Consider the following 24,878-nt stretch of genomic DNA (forward strand, 5'->3'; position numbering starts at 1 on the left):
ACTGCCGAGTCACCTGGCGATACAGGAGGATCGTTTTTCACGCGATCCCGCGCCCTGACTTTCAATGTTCCATCAAGCTTTTGCTTCTTCTATCAACGAACAACCGTGGCCCGAGGCGAGCCGGCCAATTACTTTCTTCGATGAATCATTACATTTTGTAGAGAGAAAGTTGTATTTGATGGATAGGATTGCTGGAAAACGCGGTTCAAATTCCATTTATCCTTTTAGATAAGAAAAGCAGTATTTATCTATTTCATTTTTTTAATTAAAAAATATAATTGATTTTCAAAGTAATCGGCAACCGATAGTCTGCAAATTTTCTGCAAACGTATTGCAAATTTTCGGTGTAAAAATAAAAAGGGAAAAATGGAAACGACGCTCCGAGGTAGAGAGATAATGAGCACAGGATTTTGCAAAAAGGTCGTGAGAAGAATACCGTGGCTGGCGCTCACAATTCAAGTTATCTCGTTCTATCGGCCAGCCATCCCTTCGAGACCCTTAAAAACGAACCTCCTTAAATTGGGCACCGAATTCTCAGCCGGCCAGCACTTTGCTGCCCTTTCTGTTCCCTTGCACGTGGAACAGGAAGTCAATGACCGGTTATCGTAGGCAGAAATCGAGGGGCATAAGACCAATTCACGCTTCCCATGGCTCGTTCGTCTCGCTTTTCGAACAGAAAGACACGTATCGTTAGTTAATTAATAATGTACGGTTTGGTGTAGTCCTAGGGAAAGATATTAGGGTTTTAAAAATACCATTTTCTATGATAATTTTTGGAGAATCGTCAAATTTTATTTGAATTTCATTATTTTGGGTATTTCAGCTGTTTGAAACGATTTGGCATTCGAAAAATGAATGAAACTGTAGTTTTAATCGCTCGAAAATAGAACAAATCGATTCCCCTGTAATTCTGGCCCCAAACAAACGCTTCGTTAACGGCTATTTACCTAGCTGCTCGTTTGTTTTTCATTCTTACCGGCACAGCTCGTCCCTTCCTTATTTAATTAGGCTCCGATTAGCTGCGCAGTTTTGTGCAAATACTTCTTTAAGCAGCGCGCTGAAAACGCTCATTAAGGAACAGCGATGGAGTTCTGGTAACGAACCTCGATTGTTTACGAACTTACGATCTTCCGTTTGTCCACTGTGTTCCAGATAATCTGGCGACTATCGTTTATAAATCTTAATCAAACGTGTACTCTTCGAACAGACAAAAATTTTAGTAAACTAGTTATAGTATCGAAGGAGTATCAAGATTGAAAGGAGGTTTCTCTCTCAAATTAACAGTCGTTGGAGGCTGAATTTGCTATCCAGATTAAATGGGCATCTCCGTCCATTTAATTCAAAATCTTGGCCAACGTCTGATTAAATTGCCAGTCATTCACTCCGCTTGATTATTTACTCTTCTTAGCTGAGATTAGTCGCTCTCTTATTACCATCCACCCTCTTCCTATCTTTTCTCCTTCGCGTTCATCCTTTTCTTCCGCTTCTATCAGTTACAAATCGTACAACTTGTAATTCAACAAAGATTGCGTGTCAGCAGCTGAGTTTACTGATCTGCATTTTATTGCAAAGAGTCGATAAAAAAATTGTTTTTCATTTTTCTAAAAATTTTATAAGGGGATGATAATGAAAAGGAAGGGTCAGTTAGCAAATTTTCTGATATGCAGTTCGCTTCATTTAATTTTTCAGCATAAGTAGCCACAATGGTCCCGCAAAATGATTTACGCGGTCGAATCGGAATCTTGGTAAAAGGATCCCATAAAAATGAATTCACGCGCTCAGATTTAATACGCAATAACGAATTTCCTGTCGAGCGGAGACAGGAAGGATCGGTTGACAAATTTCGCGTTCGTCCCCCATGAAATCGAAGAGCTCGTCGCTGTAAATTCGCGTTTGATGTCACTTCGCGTCACTCCCCATGATTAATGTCCCGTAACCCTGTGCCGGAACGCAACGATGACGACTCCTGGTCCACGTGTTCACCGAGCATTTATAGAAAGCTGAATGAAAATAAAATATACTTTTGAAGAATATTCAGTGTTAAGTAACGCAGCTCGAACATGGATCATTTCATTTTCATTTTCATTTTCTCGTTCCAAATTTAATCCAATTTCGTCTGATTTTGGTTGAAATATTATTTTTTTCAAATAATTTTCTGCTCAACATCATTTTGAAAATAACGTGGCATGTTTAACGGTACAGATGGTAAATGATGCGTGTCAGAGAGTTTCAAGTGGGCCGGTTTTCACTTCAAAGAAAATCGTCTTTGCGCGAACTGTCGACGATTATTCGAATATTCTGCATCGAACGTCACGCATCGAAAATATCTTGTTCGTCTGATCCGTAGAACCGTTTGTCAGCGTTCCAAAATCTACCGTGAAATAACCCAGAGAGATTTCCTTGGAACTTACGCAATGAATCTGTATCACTCGCAACTGCACTCCTAATTTATTCCCTATTACTTGTCTGTAATCCTTGAACAGCAGAGCCTGGGTCAATCTCGATCCATATTTACAAAATCCACGCAAGAATATTAACAATTAAAGTTCGACATATAACTTTTAAACAAAAGAATTTCATATATTGAAAGAGGTTCTCTCCATGGTCCGCTGTTAAAGGGTTAACAGAAAATCCCCGTTTTTCAATTTCAAATCACTGAAAATATTTTCGAGAGAAATTATCCAGTTATTTACATTTCCTCCAAATTATTAATCAATAAAATTACATTCGATGGTGAGTTTCTGCATTGATTTAAAAGAAGCATAAATTTAGCTGTCAAGCAACACGTTCGTCGTCGATTGGGTCTCATAACCCGGTTGTTTTCTGACGAGTTGCCAGCCAAACGAATGCTAAATCAGGAAAGCGGGACAGAGAAATAGGAGCGAAAGAACGAGAAGAAGACCGAGAAAAAAAAAAATAAACGCGGAGATTCATATGCATGGAGTAACAAAGAATCGGGAATCGAGAGAGCAGAGAAGACGGGCGAAGATGAAGAGAAAGGGGCAAGAGAGATGGGATTCAAACACTGATAAGAGACTCAATTATCGAACTATCACTGGGAGGCTCGTTCCGTTTGCATTTCCAATTATTTGCTGGGAAACGGTCTGCCAATACCGGGTACTCTCGATAACGCTGCCCTCTCGCTTCTCGGACCACCTCGTCATCCGTTCATCGCCATCTCGCTCTTCATCCTGTCCCTTTGCGTACCGAGATCGCACGAAAAATTTCCATCTCTAATTCTTTTCCTTACATCGGTTAAAATTATACTGAATACAGTGCTCGATAATTTCCTGATTCGGGTTTTTCGATAGCATACGTTCATTTATTCATTAGCTATCTAGCGGAGAGAACGCGAGGAGTTTCTGAGAGGGAATTAGCGAACGGGTATTGTGGTAGAATTTCGCCGAGTTTCCCTTATATCAACCGAATCGCTCGCGTGTAAATCGCCACTTTTGTTGGCAGAGAGATGTGTACCTGTGTAGGTGTGTATAATGCCGGCCACCGGGTTCGTTGTGATACCATAAACAACAATGTGACGCCAATTACGTAAAGGGTCCACCACGATGTTTTGTCGTGCGAGAACCGAAATTATCCTCTCTTCCCCTCCTCTCTCTCTCTCTCTCTCCTCCTCGTTTCATTGTACACGCCCTTCATTCGCCGCTTCCGCTCCCAATTGCGCTGAAATTTCGGATAATTTCAGCTACTGTGTCGCGCTCACGGATTATTAACACACCGTTCTCCTGCAGGGGGAGGGAAAAAAGCGACACCGAACACTTATGAAACTGTTGCTCGCCCTGTGAAATTCGTGTTTCGTGACCCTTGGCTCCCTTTAATCCTTTCGGAACCCAAATGACCAGCCTCGTAGTAACCTAATTTCATTGTACACAATCACCTGCACTTATCGTTTTATTGCAACTTTATCGTTAAGAAAGGTCTCCAGAGTCAAACATTTTCAAAGCAAATGTGCTTTGAAATTATAGATCTGAATAGGGGTTGAAAGTTTCTAATAAAATGGAATTTATTTGAAATAATTCTAGTGTAACGTTAGTTTTCCAACAGCTGAACAGTATCCCATTGAAGTTGGTGGGTTTGTAACTCCGGCAATTTTGTACATAATTCATACTTGAAAATATCCATTTTTTCCAGCGTTAAACCCTATTGGTCCATCAATAAAAATTACAGTAACTAGCGAGTTCCATGGGCTGGTGGCAATATGAGAATTTAATACCATTCTCGTGGCTACGGGGGTGAAATAACACCGTAATAACTGCCTTGAACGGCAAATAGAAGTCAGACCGGGCTGGCTGCATGGGCTGGCTTCATCGACTCGAACAACACCGTTGCCTTGTATCGTGCGAGTTTGAGCAAATGAAATTTCGTTAATTCTCCCTTTGTGTATCTCTCGCTAGGTAATTTCACACCCACATTTCTCAAGCAAATTGCACGCGGTACAACAGCCAGGAGACTGTTCAATTATCGCTCCTCCGACCGTCTCTTTTCGCCATTTGCGTATCAAGAAGCATTCTTTGAGAATCATTACAACGTACAATAATACGGAATTGGAGAAATACAATGAGATACGAAATCATTGAATATCTGTACATTCGCGATTAAATCAGGCTTCTGTAGGTAAAATGGTGATATAGAGGATTTTAATTTTAAAGATATTAATATTAAAAGTAATTTAGAAAGAAAATAATGTAATTTCTAATTATTAAGTATTTGAAAATTTAGTGTAGTACTAGAAAGTACTACCCTTGAATAGTAGAGCCTGGGTCAATTGTATTCCAAACCAAATTAAAATTGGGATTCTCTTCAGGGTCCGCTGTCCGAGGGTTAATTCAAATTTTCTCGCGTAATTTTATCCAAATTCAACATCCAGAACCAACCACTCAGCGATTTTAAATTTTCTAATATTTGATCAAAACATATCTTTTTATTTTCTTGGTATAAATGCAAATTATTTTACTTTTCGCCAAGTTTTCATGAAAATCTTGATAGAGAAGCTTTCCTCGCTTAAAGAAAATTTCTTTGCCATAAAGAAAATTGCAGCGCCGTTTGACACGGAACAACCTAATTTATCACGAAACGGTATTTTATTATTTATTCCAAGAGCAATTTAGATTCGCGTTTAATCATAAAACACGAATGCAGTTATTCGCGAGCGGAAATATACGAGCGAGTACTATGAGAATATAAATTTCATGCGTCTCTTGGTAGGAAGTAGCGGCAATTTCTTTGCTCCTCTCTCGCGAGAATTCATTTTTTACGGAAATCTTTAATCGGTCGCCAGGTGTGGTTTACTGCACGTGAAATTTAATCAGCTGTACTGCTACGGGCGAATGTACAGTAGAAGGCAATCCTTTCGTTTCTTGAAAATTTTGCGAATGCATTCCAATGCATCCCTTAACGCTTCGATAAGAATTTGAGAAAAAAGAAATTACTATTATAATAGCTGATCAGAAATTTATAATATCAAATGAATAATTTAAATAATATACCATCCGATCAATTCTCCGAATCGATGGAATATTTTCGAGCAGTCTTGGTTAATTTCAAAAACGAGCAGCGGATTGCAGCGCTTTTCCCAGCAGCGAGTTTAATCAAATTCAAGATTAAACTTGGAAGTTTCGTAAGTCGTTTCGTGCCAATATTTGTCGGGGAGCGGTTTTAATTTCCATAAGTACCGTAATCTGCAAATTTCCCTCCCCCCTAATCGCTCTATCGGCCGTACCATCCCTTTCTTGCTTCCTATATAGGGTACTTCAAAAGAGGGTGGTTCTACATGAAAAAATAAGCCGAATAATTAGTGAATTATCGGTGAAATTTCCTTCTCATAAGCAGCTTTATTTTCGAAGAATATCTGCCCACGGATTTTCCTATAATTTCATTTCGGCTAAAATTTTCCCGTTATACCGGATTACTAAATTAATAATTCTGGAAAAATAAGGGAGAAATTCGTCTTCTGCTGAACTCATAGTTTAGTTTCAATTAATTTTCATACTTTTTCAAGTCGAAAAATTATTCATTTCGATTTCTTCTGTAATTCGGCAAAATTTCAATGAAATAAACAGAAAATATGCAGAAATACAAATAGCTATTTTCTTCGAGAACCGCGATATTCTTAAACTCGAAAAGTTTGCCAAAAGTTCCGAGATGAAAACGAGGGTTTCGGTCGTGTAGAAGTTGGAACGACGTTTCCGTGGCCCTTATCGAACCCTTCAAATCGATGCAAACGTTTGTCGGAAAAGGAATGGCCAAATGGAGGGGGCCGGAGAGGAAGCAGAGGGATCCAGTTCGTTCGAATTAATCGCTCGCGATGAGAAGCTTCATGAATGAATGCGTGGCACGCACGGTACCGTTCATGACGAATAATTTGTCCAATTACTGCCGATCGTGCAGCTTCAGCTTTAACGGGTATTGCACAATCGTATGATAATGGCAAGTCGCTGTTTCTGTCTCTCACGTTTGATGGAAATACGATGTAACTTAAGCGCGAAATTAAATTGCTGAAACATTTGTTCTGCCTTCCTCTCCGCCCTGTTAAAAACAGGGAGGAAATGTCCTGTACATTCTGTCGAAAATTTCTATTTAATCGCATTAACCTTTCAACCAATTATTAACATATAGTACAACTTATCTAGCGTATCTTTATTCATTTTAGAGATAAACTAATATTTGTGTCAAAGGGAGAAATATTTTTGGAATTTCAGGATTCTGCAAATTGTAATTTTGTGGCAAATATGATTCAGGTTTGTCATACTTTCATTTGCAATTAGTCCTTTGTGTAAGATGAAGGATTAATTTATTAAGCGTACAAATTAATTTGGTGCGTTTTTAACCCTTGAACAGGGGAATTTGGGTCAATTGAGAGTTACGTGTATAATTTTTAATAATAATTAAAAATAATTTTCAGAGGAACAGTGTAAAATGAAAATAATATGAAATACAAACTGAATTAAAATTGTGTCTCTCTCCATGGTCCGTCGTTCAAGGGTTAATTACTGCTTTAAATTTGAATATCTTTCCGTGGCCGCGTATGTTGAAAGAATAGGGTTGAAATTTGAATCGGAGAAAAGTAGCAGTTAAACTGTGACAATTAGCCACGTTGATTATGTGAATTTAACCCTACCGTGCTTTATACAGCGTTCGAGCCACTTGACCCATTCCACGTGGCTCTCCCTTCACCCATTCGTTTTTCTCCCATTCTACCATCCCTCTCTCTCCCTCTCTTTCCCTCATTCGTCACGTTCGCTTCGTCTTCGTTTGCGCTTGTCGTGTGTACCTAGCGAACTCACGTAGGTAATCGCGTACGTTTACATGCGTGTCGCGGATCACAGATCCCGATTCGTGATTACAGCGTTTAACCGACCGATTCATTTGCTACGTGCACACCATTTTCAGTTCGATTTTCATGTTACGAATTTTGCAATAGATTCTGTACCGGATCGAACCGCCATTTCATAGTTTTTATTTCTCCCGGAAAAAGAATTCCAATTGTAATTGGAAAATTATCACATTTAGGTAAAACTAATTAACACCTTTTTATTTGAATCGTTAGATATTTATAATGTAATAGGTTCTCTATTGAACTGGTTAATTAATAATCACTTTCAGAGAATGAGCATGTAATTTCGATTGGTTTCAGAGTTAAAAGTAGTGGAATATATTTGTATATATATTTGGGTCTGTTACGGGTGCGAGTTTGTAATCGTTAATCACCGTTTTGCGATAATCATTAGCTGTAATCGTATCGGCTGATTATTGGCAATGGTATTGCTTTGATTAATTAACCGGGGTCACATTAATTCCTGATGGATTGCAGCAGTTGAATGTTTCGGTAAACATATTCACATAGACACACGTGGATATTTACTCTAACCAATGTTTGTTTGTCTCGGAGATCTTTCAATTATGCAAATTTGATGCTGAAGTACATCCTTCTTAGGTACAATATAAACTACATCCATTGATTAGTATCGTTGCCCTTTGATGAAATTATTATTATTAATTAAATAGACACTAGTCAGGCTGATATCATTGCATCGCGAATCGTGCAAATTTCATGCTGAAATATTAAATTTCGAAACACGAATAGTCTGAAATAATTTGATTACAAAATAACACTTATGCTGTATCAATTTAAAGCTTGAGGTTTTATGAAAATAGGAAATTTATTCGATGAAATATTTATAAAATTTGTTGTTTCGGTATTTTTTTAATAATAGAAACTGATTTTAATGATGGATTGTAATTGAAAATAGGATAGACGGATAGAATTCATTCATCACTGTCCTTGATTTCAATGATTTGAGAAATGTGGAAGCTCGTTTCACTAGTGTGACAAGATATACGAGCCATAATTTCAATTAAACACATTCCAGAGGACACCCTTCATTGAATTCTCGACCATGGAATATCGACATCGCGCGGTTCTAAGTGGTTTCGCTTGCTCGATGAATCCACCGCGATCGATAGGTCGAGTATGTTAATCAGAGGCCAATAACTGGATCGTAACGTCATTAACGTCGATATTCGACGATCGTCGATATTCCAGCTAAATAACGCTTCAAAAATATCCGGGGAAATCGTTTTTGTCCGGTGTAACGATATTCCGAAATATACCGATAATAGTCTTTCTGTGATAAATATTCGAAACTGGCAATTTACATGTGTAACAGAAAATTGATAACAGTATCATTTATGAAAAAATATTTCAAAAATGCTCCTCTTTACAAGAGCTTTTATTAAGGGATGTGAAAACATAATTAATTAATCCTTGATTAATCTCTCCATGGTCCGCCATTCAATTAACAGCCTTATCGATGCTATTCTCAAACAGATTGCAATTTATAGTTCACAATGTTAAATTTAGAATATCTAAAGCTGAAAGAATATTTATTTTCGTCAACGAATCGAGAACACTCGCAGAGAAAAGTTTGTACAAAAATCCCGTTCGCTAATCAACCGAACGACGAACGTCTGGTAGTAGCGGTTTCGGGGAAACTTTTAAAGAGTAACGCGAGAAAATTCGACGCGACTGCAAAAACGCTGAACGACGTGTTGCCAAAGTACTTAACGAACAGGAAGTTTTGGAGGGGTATGGCGTAGGAGAGACGAGAATGACGAGGAACGACGACAGAAACTTGCCAAAACCCTGTTGTAAGAGGGTATGTACATCGTTCCCCATTAAAACGAAATGCTGTTTCGCTATTCGCAGTGCACCATTAGGTGTATGGAAATGGCGCATAACCCGGACGATAAGTGCGGAAGGGGTTGAGAAATGAGGAAGTTCACCCCACGGTAACCGTGCCGGTTCTTTGGCTTATCTTGGCTGACTTGACGACATACATGTCGTCCTTATCTCCTTCCTACCATATTACACGCTATACGTATACAGCCTTGGCTGGCTATCTTTAAGTGAGAAACCTAGCACCACCTTACAATGGAAGGCCAGGTCGCGTTAGGCTTCTCTTCGCTTTCCACCAGATTACGGATCCAGTCATTTTCGAAAAATACTCGTTCCTCGTCGATGGAAGAGTTAACCCCTTCTAACGAAAGGCGATCGATCCAGGAGCCTTAGATTTAGAAAAATCGTTAATATCTTCTTTGTGTCGCGTAACAGCGGTCGAACCGTATCCAAGTTGGCCGCAGGAGGCGTCCATTATTCAAGCCGAAAAGCCGCCTCGAATTCGCCGCGAAGAGGAAAGCCTCAATTTAGGAGGAGTCACCGGGCTTGAATTCATGCTCGGACGTTTATCAACGCAATTGTGGTAATCTCGAAAGACGTAATAATGACGCGAGCGTGTGCAGCAGCCGCACACCGGCCGCAGACATTTACCGTGGAAAATACACGCGAGGCGAGGGGGAACGAGCGCGTTCACGAGTGGCTCTTGTATACACACGGATGCACGCTTCGTTGGCTACCTTAACACTTTGACTGCCATGCTGAATTCGCTGAATCTACGACTGTCTGGTAATTTCATTTTCAACGGATCTGATACGCGTTCTTTTCAATCACGCTTACCTATCACCGTCAGCGTTCATTTTAATCATTTTGGTGAAACATGGGTGATTGATTTAGTAAAATTCAGGGTACTGGTCTTCGTTTAACAAATATTCTAGATACGCCACTGACATCTTGATGCACGTTCGCTGGCTGATCGAAAGAACAAAGGAGAGATTGTTCGGTTGGGTAGTTTCGAATCGTCAGCGTGAAACAGTTCCGCTAAATCGCGGCGCATCCTTCGAGTTCGATACGATCGACGAGCCGCGATATCGTAGCCGGCTAATTACCATCCTTCCGCTAATTGCTCGCATAACGAATCGCATTTTCGAGTGGTAGTTACTCGGTCGCCAAGCTACGCTGGCGGCTTTAAAACGTTCCAGAGAGTACGGTAACGAAGCGGGAGATCGGAAACGGCCGGAAATTGCACGGTCTAACTCTCGGCTCGAGGATTTATCGTTTATGGAATTAAAGACGCGCCTCGTGTCGCTCTTCCCGCCGTCCTGCGGATTTAATGGTGATTTAATTCTTTGCCAGATGATTCTATTCATGGTGTTTCGAAGAGGCAGCTGTTTCGCGCGAATCGGTTTTACTTTTTCGAGTAGAAAGGTCGATCGATACGAAGAGCACTTGGAAATGAAAAATTTATTTTTACAAATAAAATTTCTTCAAATAAATTTCCTTCGTTTGATCGAACCAGGCGAAATGTAAAATAGGTCGAGTGAATTTCCCGGCGAAAATGTCGACGCCGACCGAATCAACCTGTCCACTCGAGTCGCATAATTAAATGGAGTAAACTTGTCCTGTGTTTCGAATTTCTGTGCGAGCACCGCGTTCGTCTCGTTTTTCTTTCGAGCTCTGCCCCTTTCCCGCGACGTTCTCGTTCAACGTCACTTTCAATCGGGCACAGTTAATTGACGTCCGACGTTGAAAGAAATGTATTCGATGGCGGGTAAACGAATTCCATTTTCCCCCGTCTTTCGTTACGAAAATGAGCGAAGAGTAGAGGGAAAGGTAAACGAGAAAGGGTATCGGTATTTTATTACATACATTTTATTGTGTACATTAAATTCTGTTTCATCCTTTATCTATTTAATTTTCTACATTATTTTCAATTTAAAAATAGCTGTGCATCGAACGTCGGTAGTTCTAGTATTCTAGTTTTTTTATTGCTTGGAATATTTTTTTTCTCGTTACACTTTGCGAATACTGTGGTATTCGATTTTATAATCGCAGTATATTTCCTGCAACAATATCTCTCCCACTTTATTCTTATTCTCAACAAAAGGAAATCTGTACAGTTGTACCAGAGTGTACATTAAGTCATTTCGAAGTGTAAGAATTTTGAAACGACCTGATAGATTCTCTAAGAAAAGAGAATCTTAAGAACAAGTGTTGGTGGAAGAATGATGTTGCAAGGCGCATCCTCGAAGGGTGGTGCTAGCGGATGGAATCCGGGTTCCCTTAATTACAACGACCCTCTTCTCTCCCATTAATAAGCGGCCTAAACAAACTGCCGTCATATAAATACTTGGATTTCTACCTCGTCCAGTCTCTCTCGTGCAAGCAACAGCAGCAACGGCACAGCCAACGTCAGCTTCGTACTCTCCTCGTCTCTCCCCTCCATCCGTGCCCTATAATTAAATTTGCACTGCGCTTCCGTGAGTTTGGCTCCTCTGTTCATTTAATCGGACACCGGGCGTTAGTATAATTAAAAGCACATCTCTTTCGGAATTTGCTTCATCCAGAGATATCTTTCTCTCTCTCCCTCTCGTCTTTGTGCCGAGCATGCACCGACGTTTCTTTCTTTCCCTCGTTCAGCTTTGTTTCTCCTTCTGTCTCGTCCGGCTTCTTCGCACCCTCTCCCTTTCAGATGAGCATTCTCTTGTTCTCTAATTGCGAGCCACTCCGTTCTCTGTACGTGTTTTTGGCGTTCCCATCCAACGGAACGTCTCTGCTCGCTGTCTGGTAAAACGAGCCACCCGACGGTTCATTCGCGAATCAAGTTGTACAGAGGGTTCGAATGCAATCGAGGCGCAACAATGAAACAAACGACTTCCAAGCGCATAACTTTTTTTTAAATTTTTCCTTAATTTTTATATCGTATCCAGAGAAAATTCTCCAGTTTCTAAAATTAGTCTTCTATGTCGTTAGAGAGAATTCTATTATACAGAAGCCTAATTGTCGTGTCTCATAACGTGAACATCTTCTAATAGAAATACCTTCGGACGAATAATACCGGTGTCCGATGGTACGCTGAAACGCGAGGCGAATGTCTTTCTAAAGTCCAACACAATAATCTTCTTTCTAAAAGAACAGAAAGTTAAAAAGAGCACGGTTCTCTGTTGCATCGTCGGACAATTATGTTCGGCGATCCCGAGGCTGCTCACGAACTCTCGCTCCATCTGCTAGGAAGGTTTAGAGACAGAAATACGTGACATTCTACTTACAACGAGCGTCTACTTTGTCTTCACTTGGGAAACACATTTTCTTCCTTTTTAACGTGGCAAAGTTGCGGAGCAAGTTTAGCCTTGGTGCAACTTTTACGTGCTGGATTTTCGGGTAGCCAGCTTTTACGTGACGTTCGGGTCGTCGGGGGTCGTTGTTGAACGATAGCTTCGAAGCCGAGCGGGCGTATCTCAATATTTAATAGCGTCTGGATACGAGTGCTGTCTCGACACTTCTGAAATTGCAAGGCGAGAACGACTGGATGGTGCATAGGAAGAGTAAATAGACGAGGGAGGAAGGAAATTCGCCGTTGTCTGGGGCTCGAGGCTCGCTAGGCAGTTAAGCAGTCTTGAGAGGATAAAGGAATTAAAGATCAGACGGGGGATTCGATGAAATATTCAGACGGAAACATCGCCTCTTTCCGCGACCAGTAAATTGCATTTTTCAACGCTGTCCTATCTTCCAAAGGAACGAAAAATATTATCAGATATATACAGGATATTTAGTATAAACCCTGCCTCCTTTAACCCTTTGACGGCGAACCACGAAGAGAGACCCAATTTTAATTCAATCATTTCAAAAGTAGGTCACCCGTGTCACGAAATGGATATATGTAATATAAAAATTAGAAAAGATAAAATTTCATTAGATAAAATTTGTTTGGAAGTAAATTTCAGAAGACAGTTGTTTAGGTTTATCAGGAAGGAATCTTAAGAGGGAAAGGAAAGAATCGCATCGCGTCCAGTTATGTACGATTCCAGCTGGGATACAATTTTTATTTATTTACACAAGGCACCCCGAAGCTCGACATAGGATCGCAACGCCGGTTGGTTTATATTTTATTCATCCCTTATTGAATTCGAGCTCAATCTCACGAAAGTGTCTCTACCATGGCCCTCGGTCCTCTACCTATTCTCTCTTTGCTCTCCGTCTGCTCTTTCTTCGATCGTTATCCTCCTCCCTTTCTACTTTCTGTCTCTCTGACTTCTTCCTAGACAGATATTCCAATCTCCCTATATTTCCACCCCTTGCTTCCACCCTCCGGCATCGACGATTCCCTGTGACGGTTTTTCTTTGAATCTGTGCACGACATCTTCCGTTTTCTCGTTGACCACGTTCGAAAATCGAACACCTGCTTATCTATTAACAGCGAACCCGACGTTTCGCCATTTCGAGACGCTTTTATAATAATAATATCTTTGAAAAATTGCAAAATCGATAATTAGGAAAAGGTAATCAACAAAAGTATAATATATTGAATTTAAAATAATTTAAAAAATACAAATCTATTATTTTATCAGCAACAAGGGAGAGAAATACAGGGAACATTAATCAGGATTCGTTCGTATGGTACACGGAGGGGAAATCAATTATCGAAATGCCGAAGTGCAGTATTTCCGTATTAAATGTTCAGGAAACATACTCAGACAGGTAAAGTTTGCGGGTCGGTTAGATATTAGGAAAGACGGCGGGGGAGAAAGAAGAGGAGGCAGACGGCTAGCAATATTTCGCGTTCATAGCGTTGCTAAGCCGCAACTAACCGCCTTGTTAGGAAGTTACTTCTCCTCCCGACTTCCTCTATCCTCTTCCTCTTCCGGTTTCTCTTCTCATCCCACTCCATCTTTACCCTGGCCACTCGTATCTTCTCTTTTCTTCGTTCTTACCAACAATTTCCTTCGTTCTTCTTTATACATTTATGTATCTGTTCCTTTCGTAACAAATTAGAATTATTTTTCTAATAGTTCATTTAATTAATCATACGAGTGATCAGTAGGCGTACCATAAACCTAATTCGTTAATAACGCAAATATAAATAATGTTAATCTCGCAAATACGTGATATCAGTAATCAAAGGATTAGAAAATTGTGTCTAATTAAAATTTAGTTAGCCATTTATAAGACAGCCTGTATAATTGATACTTCACGTGGCACGAATACGTTGATTTCGTAATAAGATTAGCAGTGCAATGAAAGTTACCCTGTCTAATATCGCTTCACATCAGCGCTGCTCTGAAATGTCATGGGTTGAAGAAAGAAGGTAAAGAGCTGTTGCAAATGCAATACTCGCGTGGAACTGCTAATATTGTGTACGTATATACGTGTGCATCGATTTAAAATAATACAAGATGGAAAGTCCTGAACAGAACTCGAGCAACGCGATTATTTTCAGCCGTTAAACAGCCCGTTGTTTCGTCAAAGATCAATGTGTTTTAATCTTGATACATGGCTTATCCATGACGTTATTAAATACGTGACCTTTCTTCGTTGCCCTTTATATATTACCGGGCCAGGTTGCAATTCTTGTCCATTTTACCCGTTCAAGGTGATAACTTATTTCGAAGGTAATAAGAAGGAAGAAGACACCTTCGTGGAAAACCGAATTTTTCTACGTTAAGCGAAAACTGTGTTAGGTGACATTTTTATTATAAAATTGAACGCGTTTTAATATTTTGTCACCCGATGTGTATAATTTTGCGAGGCTAGAGATTAGTCGAAACAAGCGCGCGACGAGCATCCGCATTGTCTGTTAAAATAAAACGCTTTACAACGCACTGCAGCGAACAACTCTCGTAACTTAACTGAACAGTTTTAATCACTCGCACGAAATTAAGTTGGAGTGCGAGGTACTTGTTAACTTTTCTCAATTGTACCGAAGAACACGATGCGCAATAATGAGAATTAGGAATTTTTATTAAAAATAGGGAATTGTTTGAGTTACGACAGTTGTCTAAAACTTAAAAAAATTTTAATTAATATTTTCCTGGGGAATTGCAGAAATTTTAATGGACAGATAACTAACGTTGCATTATCCTTTCATGTTTCAGGTACGTAATTGGAACTTCTTGTGTCTTCTCATTAACGAATACAACGATGAGTAAGTAGAAGTAATTAATCAAAGAACATGCATGAAGTTAATGAATACACATTGCCTCTATCTTAAAATAAGGATAGCTTACAGTCTGGTTAAAATAATCATAGACACTATCGTTTCGATAGGATTTATTTCAAAAATCACGGTAAATGTTTATTACAATATAATTCGCGACGAAATTCTGTTAATACGAAGTTTAGTCCCCGTCGTTGATTATAATCACCCGACATCTCCGAGGCGTGCTTCCCATCAGACTGACGCGACGGCATATTCCGGAGGTAAAGACCTCCGCAACGACCTTATTTCACAAATCAGCTGCTTCATTTTGCGCATCTTACTTCTGCTAAGTTTTCTCTCGTAACCAGAATCACTCAGGCTGTAGCTCTCTTCCAAAGGAGATTAGAGAAATAAGAATTAGAGAAAAAAGATTTCATTAGAAAATATTAATGAACTTCGAATATATTGAATATTCACGAGTACTCGTATATCTTCTCTAATCTCCTAACAAACATAGCGAGCGATTAAATTCAATTACAGAAATATCTATTCACGGCTACTTTGTACGCGATGCGAGGCTCGCGTGCAACAAAGCTCGCAGACAGGACGTCACCACGTATTTCTAAATTTGCATCCACCAGTCGATAAGGCATGCAACCCTAAGGGAGTTGAATTCACCAACCCTCTTCCCCCGCGACAAACTAATCGACATGGAACATTTTTCCACGCGATTCACCCCGACCTCCTTACTAACGACGCGTACTTTCCACCCCCTTTTTAACTCTGTTACCGCACCATCTCCTTATCCCTCGAGTCATCGAATGGACGGCAATTCTAGTTTCATTTTGTACCCTTTCGACAATTTTTTTTTTACCACCCCGTTAGATATTCGTTCGATATAAGATAAATCAATTTGAAAATCAGTAATTTCTATTAGCTTTATTTCTCTCATAATCGTTCGCGGATGTCCACGTTTCGGTCATTAGGAGGCGAGCTTCCTGTTACTTGTTGATCATCAACGTCGCTCTGTTGCTCTAATTATAGGCGGCTCGATGAAATTTGATAGTCGAATGGTAACCGAGCCTCCATCCTTTTTCCCCTCGTGTTCTTCGACCTCTTTTACGCGAACCGTAGGTGTACTCCGGTGGCAAACAAAAGAACGCCTATACCCGATGCTGTACACGCCTTTGGCAAGCAAAAGTTCCTCTTTCCCCGTGGATACTACGCGTATTCATAATCCGTCCTCGTGTAGTTATAGGTCCTCGTTACGGTACGTTAGGCGAACGCAAAAAGGCACCGGTGTGCGCTCGTTGGCAAACTATAGTACGATTGTTAATCGCGGGCATACAAAGGAGTGGTCACCGCTGATGTCAGACAGTGGACAATGACGATTAGTTGTCTACCTGGAAACAGGGAAGTACGTCGTTAACTCTTCTGCTACGAATCGCATACGTTCCTGATGATATTTAAAAAAAAGAAAAAAGAAAAATTTATTATCGAAATTACAAGGAACAGTAACGATTGTGTTCGGTTGAAACGAGTTCCATCGGAGTCTGAACGAACCTTATATATTTCCATAGAGTTAATCAGTGAAATGGAAATTGTGCCACGTGTTACCGCTGTATAATATCTGTAAATGGAACGAGAGAGGGTTGTATTCCGCGGAAGAACGCAAATGTAGGAGGCTGTTCTTGACAAACGCGGCCGATACGTGGAAAAAGACGCGGCGCTGGTACGTTGTACAGTATCCATATAAAATAATGGCGGTGCAACGAGGGGAACGTTAACCCCGGACATCGGCGTCGACCAATGTCGTAAACAGATATTGATATTGGCGTGTCATATTTGCAAGCAGGGCAGAGACGTTTCCACGGTTTTCCATGCCGAGTGAACCGCATACGAGGACATTCGTGGAACACTTTATCGCGTACAGACGATCACCATTTACCGGCACCAGTACGTAAAGAATGTATTAAAATAACCGACCGCAATTCAGGTTGAGTGAAACGCGATATCAAATCTAAACACGATATTAAATATCAACATTTGCGTTCACTTTTAGAATATTTCATTTAAAAACGACTCTTGTGATTAATTAAATATTTCTTTAGCATTCGGCTAAAAGAAATTCTGAGATTAAGGAGGGATGAATTGATTCAGAAACAAGGAGAATAGAGATTGCCTCGTTCAAGATTGTAGAAGATTTCATGAAATTTTTCTCCATAGAAAAAAAGAAGGGCGAGGAGGGTAGAATGAACGGAAAATATGGAAAGGGGTTGAAGCAAACGATGACGAAAAAAAAAATTAGATAGAACAGAAAGAGAGACAACGGAATGGAGGAGAAACGAGAGAGAGAGTGAGGCAAGCATCGAATAGCCAAAAAAGATGGTAGGCTGGATTCAATTACTTGGAGAACAATGCCAGCCTCGTCGTCATTGTTCCCTCTCGGTCGAGTTTTCCTGGTTTAGGACCCTGACCACCGTATCCCGTGTCCCGTTACGCCACGATAGTTTGTCTCTCTGCCATAATACCGACGACGTTGACGACATTCGTTGTTACACTGGCTACCTTCCACTATTTCGATCTTCCTACGGCTGTCCACTAACATAAACGATAAAATAACAAAGGTTTATTATTCGCGGGGTACACTTTAACTTTACCGAATGACAATCGAAGAAAATTGATAATGGTATCGTTTCAACCCTTGTCTAATTAATAGGCTCAAGTAATTATAATTCAATTAATTTTTTTAATTCAATACGAAAACATAATGTCCATTAACATAAATGATAATAAAACAAAGGTTTATTATTCGAGGGGTACACGTTGACTTTACCGAATGACAATCGAAGAAAATTGATAATGGTATCGTTTCAACCCTTATCTAATTAATAGGCTCAAGTAATTATAATTCAATTTTTCTAATTCCATACGAAAAAATTCTATTCCGTATAATTTTCTCTTTTCACATTTCGTGGAAAAATTCCATACAAATGGAACATTTATTTTTTAATGATAGAATTTGAAAGAGTGCCGTGCTAACTTGTTTAGATAGTCGCGAAGAAAAAGAAAACGAGAAATCACGTTGTAAGCCAGGGCAACTCCATGGGCGGAATTTTTTAGATGAATTTTTAACAACTCAATTTTTGCCACAAACTCACCCCCTCCCCGTTAACCGAATGTAACTTTCAGCAGCCACGCCGGTTCGCTGATGAAGTTGAAAAGTGAGCGTCACGAAATGGGTAAAGGGAAAACCGTCGGGGATGAAAAGTACAGCGAATGAAGCAGACGGTTGCTTGGAAAAGAGTGGGGGGGAGGAGGGTAGGTTGGACGGTGGTGGCGATGGTGGATGGTTGGGGGTGTAATGAATAATTCCAAAGGACGTTCGTCTTGTTGCCTAGCTGCTTCGCCGATACAGAAACCGAATCTCCGAGCTGGATGCTTGAAAAGGGTTTCAAGCGAATCTGCATTCCCGAAGAAATGTCAGTTTTAATCTTTCCTGCCGCGAAATTGCAACGAATCCGCGCCAACAATTTACCATTCGTTTCGCGTTTCCCGTCAAATCAACGTCAACTTACGTGGAAAGATCTTCATCGTTCTATTTTTCTTCTTGTTTAATTGGAACAACGATTCGCGCCGACGAACTTATGGAAAATCATTCCTACGACAACCCCCCCTTCTGTTTGACTTTTTTAATGACCGAAGTTCGAAACCGGTGAAGTTATCTCATCGGACAACTCGTTTCCATTGTAACTGTCGTTTCGTTTTAATTATCTTTCCTCTTAACACTTGGTATTCGCGACAGAAATTAATAGAATTTTTCCTTATTTTCTTCGATTACATCTGACACACGATTGTTGAGAATATTTAAAAAATTTTTCATGGTTCTATGGTAAGGAACGACTGAAACGTGTTACTGTCAGATATGATTGATGTACACTACTGATTAACTCTGCTGTTCACCCGACACCTGACAATTACCGTCACCTAATTGAATTGCAACCAGCGACAGCTAAAAAACTGTCACACTCTTTCTTCCATTTTCGAGGGAAAATTTTCCCGTCGCGGACCTGTACGCGGCTAGATATAGATAAGGAGTGGTAAAAAGCAGAAATGAGAAATGCTAATAGCATTCCGTTCTCACCGCTATTATCTTCCACGAATGGAAGGCGGTTTAAGGGTGGGCAAAAGGAAGCTGGCTGAAGCGGAGAAAGAGGTCTCGGTGTTTGCACAGTCGTAAAAACGGTGTAGCAGCCTAGCTATTGGGGGGTTATTTTATGCAAGGACTCGCTGTTGATACCGCTCATCTTGAATACTTTATGTGACGTGCCTGGAATAAGGTCCCAGTTTCGCCACCACGAAACTGTATACAGATAACCATCGTGTATAGCCAGGGAAATTCGTGGCCTGTTATATAGAAATCCTTTTGTACAAAACCTTATTAAGGAAAATTTCCCTGTATCTTATCTTGGCGTGAAAATAACAGATGTGAATATCGAACAGCATCCTAAAGACTTGATAAACTTAATATTGCATCAACGCTAGAACTATCGATTAATTTTTAAGTTGGAAATAATGTATGAAATTAATTTTTAAAATTTATAAATTAAAACAAGGAACTTGAAATCAATCATTTTGGTAGTTCTAGTGTTAATGAACAAAGAAAGTTCAAGAGTTAAAAGATCTCAAAATATTTTTGATAACCATTTATTGTTTTATTATGATATAATACATCCTATCACGAAATGGGTGGTACGAACGAAAAAGAGACAATATAATACAGGGATGCAATGTAGGGGCAAACAATAGGAAGCTACCTGTTAATTACATACAGTTAGAAAGACATTATCTGCCTTCTGCGTTACACACAGCCACGAGATTTCGACCGGAAGAGCCTGTATGAAGTATTAGAAGGGATGGGCGCAGGCGGAAAGACAATGCAGTGGATACGAACTAATTGCCAGATTCTCCTACCGTCTAGTGGACTGGGAAGATTAACTGCACGCCTCCCCCCATCCAAACCCCTCTCTTCTACCCTCACCTACACCCATATTTTCTCTGTTGCTCGCCGTTCTACCGTCTCCCGACTCGAATGAGACGGTATCTATAAATTAGTCGAGTTTACTTGCTCCGACCCGCGTTATTTTCTCATGATGCCCCCGATAGATTCGTTCCTTTGAATTTCAAGCTTACAGAGCGGGGGATAAAAGAAAATCATTTTTTTTCTTCAACTTTTTCTTCTTTGTAAAAACGAACAGAGCAGCATTGCAGAAAATACGAGCACTGGGGCATTCGTTCCAGGAGCATCAGGGTAGTTTAAAAAAAAAATATTGTGGAAGAATTCAGGTCTGTTTCCATGTTTAATATTTTCACGCTTTCACCCCCCTGTGTATATTCGCGTAGCCGGATTTACGAGGCAGCTGATTCGTTTAGAATACACCAGGTAGAATGGGAAAAGAATAAGCGGTTGGTGTTCGCAGTATCATAGAGGGCGGTAACTGCGGGCCGGCACCGCAAATGGGGTAGCACGCGCGGGGGTGGTGTGGGCGCGCGAGGGGGGTGGCTACCTTGTTAAATGCTGCAGGGTAAAATGACTTACGCCCGTTTAATCTTGAACGCGAATTCTGCGGTATCTCGCAAAGGGTTGTAATTCAGCGTGCCTCGTTCTCTATCTCGAGGAGAACCGACAGCCACCTTTCTCCCTCGTAGCACCGAGGATGAAATGAAGCCGAAATACCACGCCTCGCTCCTCACCTACTCCACGCACGCCAGTATCTCTGCCTTGCAACCATCGCCTCCACCTTAACCTCCGGTACCGCAAATACTACCGTGTACCCCCTTCTTCTACAACCCTCTTTTCAACATTCGCGGAGACACCGATACACAGGATCTTCGAAAGCGGCGAGGAATTCAGCCGTTATTGAATCAGTATTGTGCAAACCTATCAGCGCAACGACCTCCCTCATTCATCCTTCTTTTCTCCTTTCTATATTTTTATTCTTTTTTATTTTATACACCGGGAGAGTCACTTTACCTTGAAAGCCGAGTCGAGTTCGATGCAATCCGTTTCGATTTTAGAATAATCATCGGGAATAGAGAAGAACCGGAAGGATTGCTGTTAGGAGCAGAAGACGCAAATTGCATTTCAAAGTTCAAGCACATAGACGTATCAAACGGTGGCTCTTGTATCAGGAGGAGATGGTCCTTTGAGCGATTAAGCGACGCGAGTTCCTACCATCCTGCAGTAATTCTACATTAAGCCGAGATCGTAAACGTACTAATAGCGATGTTTGCAAATTATGGGACACGCGCGTTTGATGGATCTTCATTTCAAAATATGGGAATTTGATTGTAAAGGGCGATAACGATAGTGTTGAATTTTTATAAATGATACGAAAGTGATTCGACGAAAGTACAGTAATGCGATTCGTTATTATTCCTGTTAGATGCAATCGTTAACGAGTCAAGATTTGATTCAATTCCTCGAATGGTGAAATGATTAATTGCCGTGGAACTCGGATGGGTACGGTTAAAAATGGTTCTTTCTTGTCGTTTCATCGGTCGGTACAAAGAAAACCATCGACAGAGAAAAGGAGAGGGACGGGTTGGGAAAAGAGTTACACAGTAAAGTGTTTCTAGCGCGACTAACAATTTCATCGGTGCTTAAACACCAAAAGGATTTCCTTTAATTGATCCTAAGGGTCCTCCCGTCCAGGCCTGCGGACCGATGGGAAACGTACCGAGAGGCTGCCACTCCATTAAATCCATCTGCATTCGAAAGACTATACGAAAGGCGAGGCCTCGGTAACGAGGACGATCCTTCCTCTCTTGCCTTTCTTTCCGTCCATTCTCGATTTCCCTCGCAATCCATCCCCGTTTCGACTTCAATATTTACACACCGATCGATAGCTCGATGGCCGGACGATACTTTTCCACGGATGCCCGACAGAATCGCCGCGGGTACAAAGCCTCGCGCTCGGAAGAGGCACAAACGTTTCGGGCAAACGGGACGAGTCTCGATGAAAATGTAGAAGAGATTTGGAAAATTTGGGGAAACCTGAGAAATTTGGGATATTTGAGAAGCCTGAAAAAGCTGGAAAATTTGGATAATTGGGGAAAATTGGGAAATTTATCTAGTCCATCTTTGTTATAGTTGATTTTATTTCTCATAGAAATAATTTTCAATTACATTATAAATTCCTGTAAAGGTAAATTCGCTCACGTAGCAATATACAATGAGAGCCTACCAGATGTAAATTAGACTTGGTAGTTTTTTTAAATTAAAATAAATCAATTGTAATACTTATTGTAACCATACGGTGTCGAAAGACTTACGACCAGGAGTGCATGCACATGAATCAACAGTGTTGATGGGAAATTTGAAGGGAAGTCGAGAGAAAAATTCGAGACCAGCGAAATGTTGCTATTCTATGACGTGTCTATTGATCTATCGTGCCGTTTCAATGGGAAAAAAGCATTCTTTTTTCCGGTACATTGTTCGTTTTGTTCCCTGTGCTCTTCCATTAGACTCACTGTGGTGACCACAGTCCTTTCCCGATGAGCAATGATCTCTGTTTCTCGCTTCTCTAAACCACCATTTTATCCCCCTCTTCGTCATTGATGCCATATCACGCCTGATCGGTTGCTGTTTGATCAATTGGCCATATTATTTCTATTAAACGTACGCGCCAGTTATGGAAACATATCGATCCTTCTTCGAGTTCAATTATTTCTATCTCACTTTCTTCGGGTATGAAAATAAATTTCATTTTCAGTGATGACCATTATGGTCGGTATCAAAATTTGGAAAACAATTTAAAGTATTCCGGTTGAAACATTGCTCTAAAAAGAAAAATTTTTAATGATGCGGTGGCGCGTGCGGTTTAAACGTTGCCAAATTGTGTTGGGTCAGGAAAAAAAAAAAGGAAAAATGAACAATCGAGGCAGGGTGGACGAGAAAAACGAGAGGGTATTGGTATTGGAAGTTTGGATAGTTCCTGGGGTCGAGGGAAAAGTCAACTTTTCGAAGCGTTCACGCACGATTTTTTTCCAATCGCTGCTTGCTCTCTGACCCGTTACAAACCCCGTTAACTTCTTCATAAATGAATTTATTAACGTCGAAAAAGCATCACGTAAATTGCCACAAATATTAAATTAAAAAATTAAATTTTTTTTGAAAATATAATAATTGTTCTATTAAACCTTCGAGGGTTCCTTCGGTTGAAAAATCGCAGAGAAAAGGGGCAACGACCCCTGTTAATTCGGCGCTCCCTGTAGCTAATTGCTCGTTACAGTTTTGGGTAATCAGCGACGGAAATTCGAGTCGCGTTCCACTTTATGCTCCTTTTTTTTCCCCCTCGTGAAAACTACGCGCGAGTTGGTTGTTGAAACTCTTTGAAAACTTCGAACGAAACGTCGTGTAGCAATGCGTACTTCTGCCGAAGATTGAAGCACGTTCTGGCTGCAATACTACGTGACTTCGTTCCTTTGAACACCGAGGGCTTCTGGTTCTTTTCCCTCTATTAACCCGAAAGTTTCTTTGATGTCTCAGAGATTTTCAAAAGCTTATACAATCTTATTTCTTACCGGGGGAATATTTCCAAATTTCAACCGGCGACCGAGCAAAATGGTATACTTCTTTCGAATTCTTCAATCAGGAAAATTTTTCAGGAAAAAAAGAACAGCTTCTCTTCGAAATCTTGCACTTAGTTTCGTTATGCCTTACAAACTGAGACAAGATGGAGGAAGCTTCTTATTCTTTGCTGGGTAGTTCGAAGGGCTTAGGGCTCCTAAACTCCTAGAAACTCGTAAAGCCTTAAGTTTCAACGCCTGATCTTATCGAACCTCCTGATCGCAAATAAAACATTGAAAATCATGTAAAGGAAACATGAATGCAAATGAATAAATTTACAGTAAAATGTCTGAGTTCGCGATTGGATTAAGGTGTGAAAAACAAAAGTTCACCTATAACGTGGATTCCCCTCCGAGGAAACGGAAGCGTGAGTTGGAAATGACTGGTATATTTGCAGAATACGAGAATTCCTGGCATATCCCGTTGACGGGTACGAAAATTTTCCGCAAAGGGTGGTGTGCGTGGCACACGTGCCGCAATATAAGCAGCTTTACGCGGCAGTTTATTAGATTCGCGACGGCCGAGAAGAAAAGAATGGTAGGGCGAAGAAGTTGCTTCGAACAGAAGGAAGTACACGGCGTGGCAGGCCGAGGCACGCGAAATATGAATACGTTTCGGTTGATTTGTACCTTGCCTCCACCGTTTCGTCGTGTTGTGTTCCGAGGAAAGGCGGCGAGGGCTCGTCACGTAGCTCTGCAGCCGAAACGTGCTTCAATTCTCGCTCAGGAACAACTAGCAACCTCCTCCTCGTAGCTGGCTAGGTCGTCGACGAACGACCATCTTTCTTCCTTCAAATTCACCCGGCTGAGTTCACTTTTCATGTATGTACGAGATTTCCTTTTGCATATCGTTGTAGGTGATGTAGATGTAGGATCAGATCGTCTAAGAACTGTGGTGCAGCAGTGAAATTATGAGTTTCAAAT

The 24,878-nt window shown here is 40.5% G+C and overlaps 1 protein-coding gene across 13 annotated transcripts in view; it reads left to right on the top strand.

Annotated features, from left to right (window-relative positions):
• The window catches only part of LOC114877207 (mediator of RNA polymerase II transcription subunit 12-like), a 204,883-nt gene that overhangs the window by 101,797 nt on the left and 78,208 nt on the right, over positions 1-24,878 (top strand). The window contains exon 2 of one of the 13 annotated variants that reach the window (XM_029189487.2): positions 15,280-15,329. The exons of the other annotated variants lie outside the window; for them this stretch is intronic. The gene's annotated coding sequence lies outside the window, so the exon portion shown is untranslated. The remainder of the gene's footprint in view (positions 1-15,279; positions 15,330-24,878) is intronic. 13 annotated transcript variants of the gene reach the window in all.

The sequence above is a fragment of the Osmia bicornis genome, chromosome 8 (genome assembly GCF_907164935.1).
Source record: "Osmia bicornis bicornis chromosome 8, iOsmBic2.1, whole genome shotgun sequence".
NCBI lineage: Eukaryota > Metazoa > Arthropoda > Insecta > Hymenoptera > Megachilidae > Osmia > Osmia bicornis.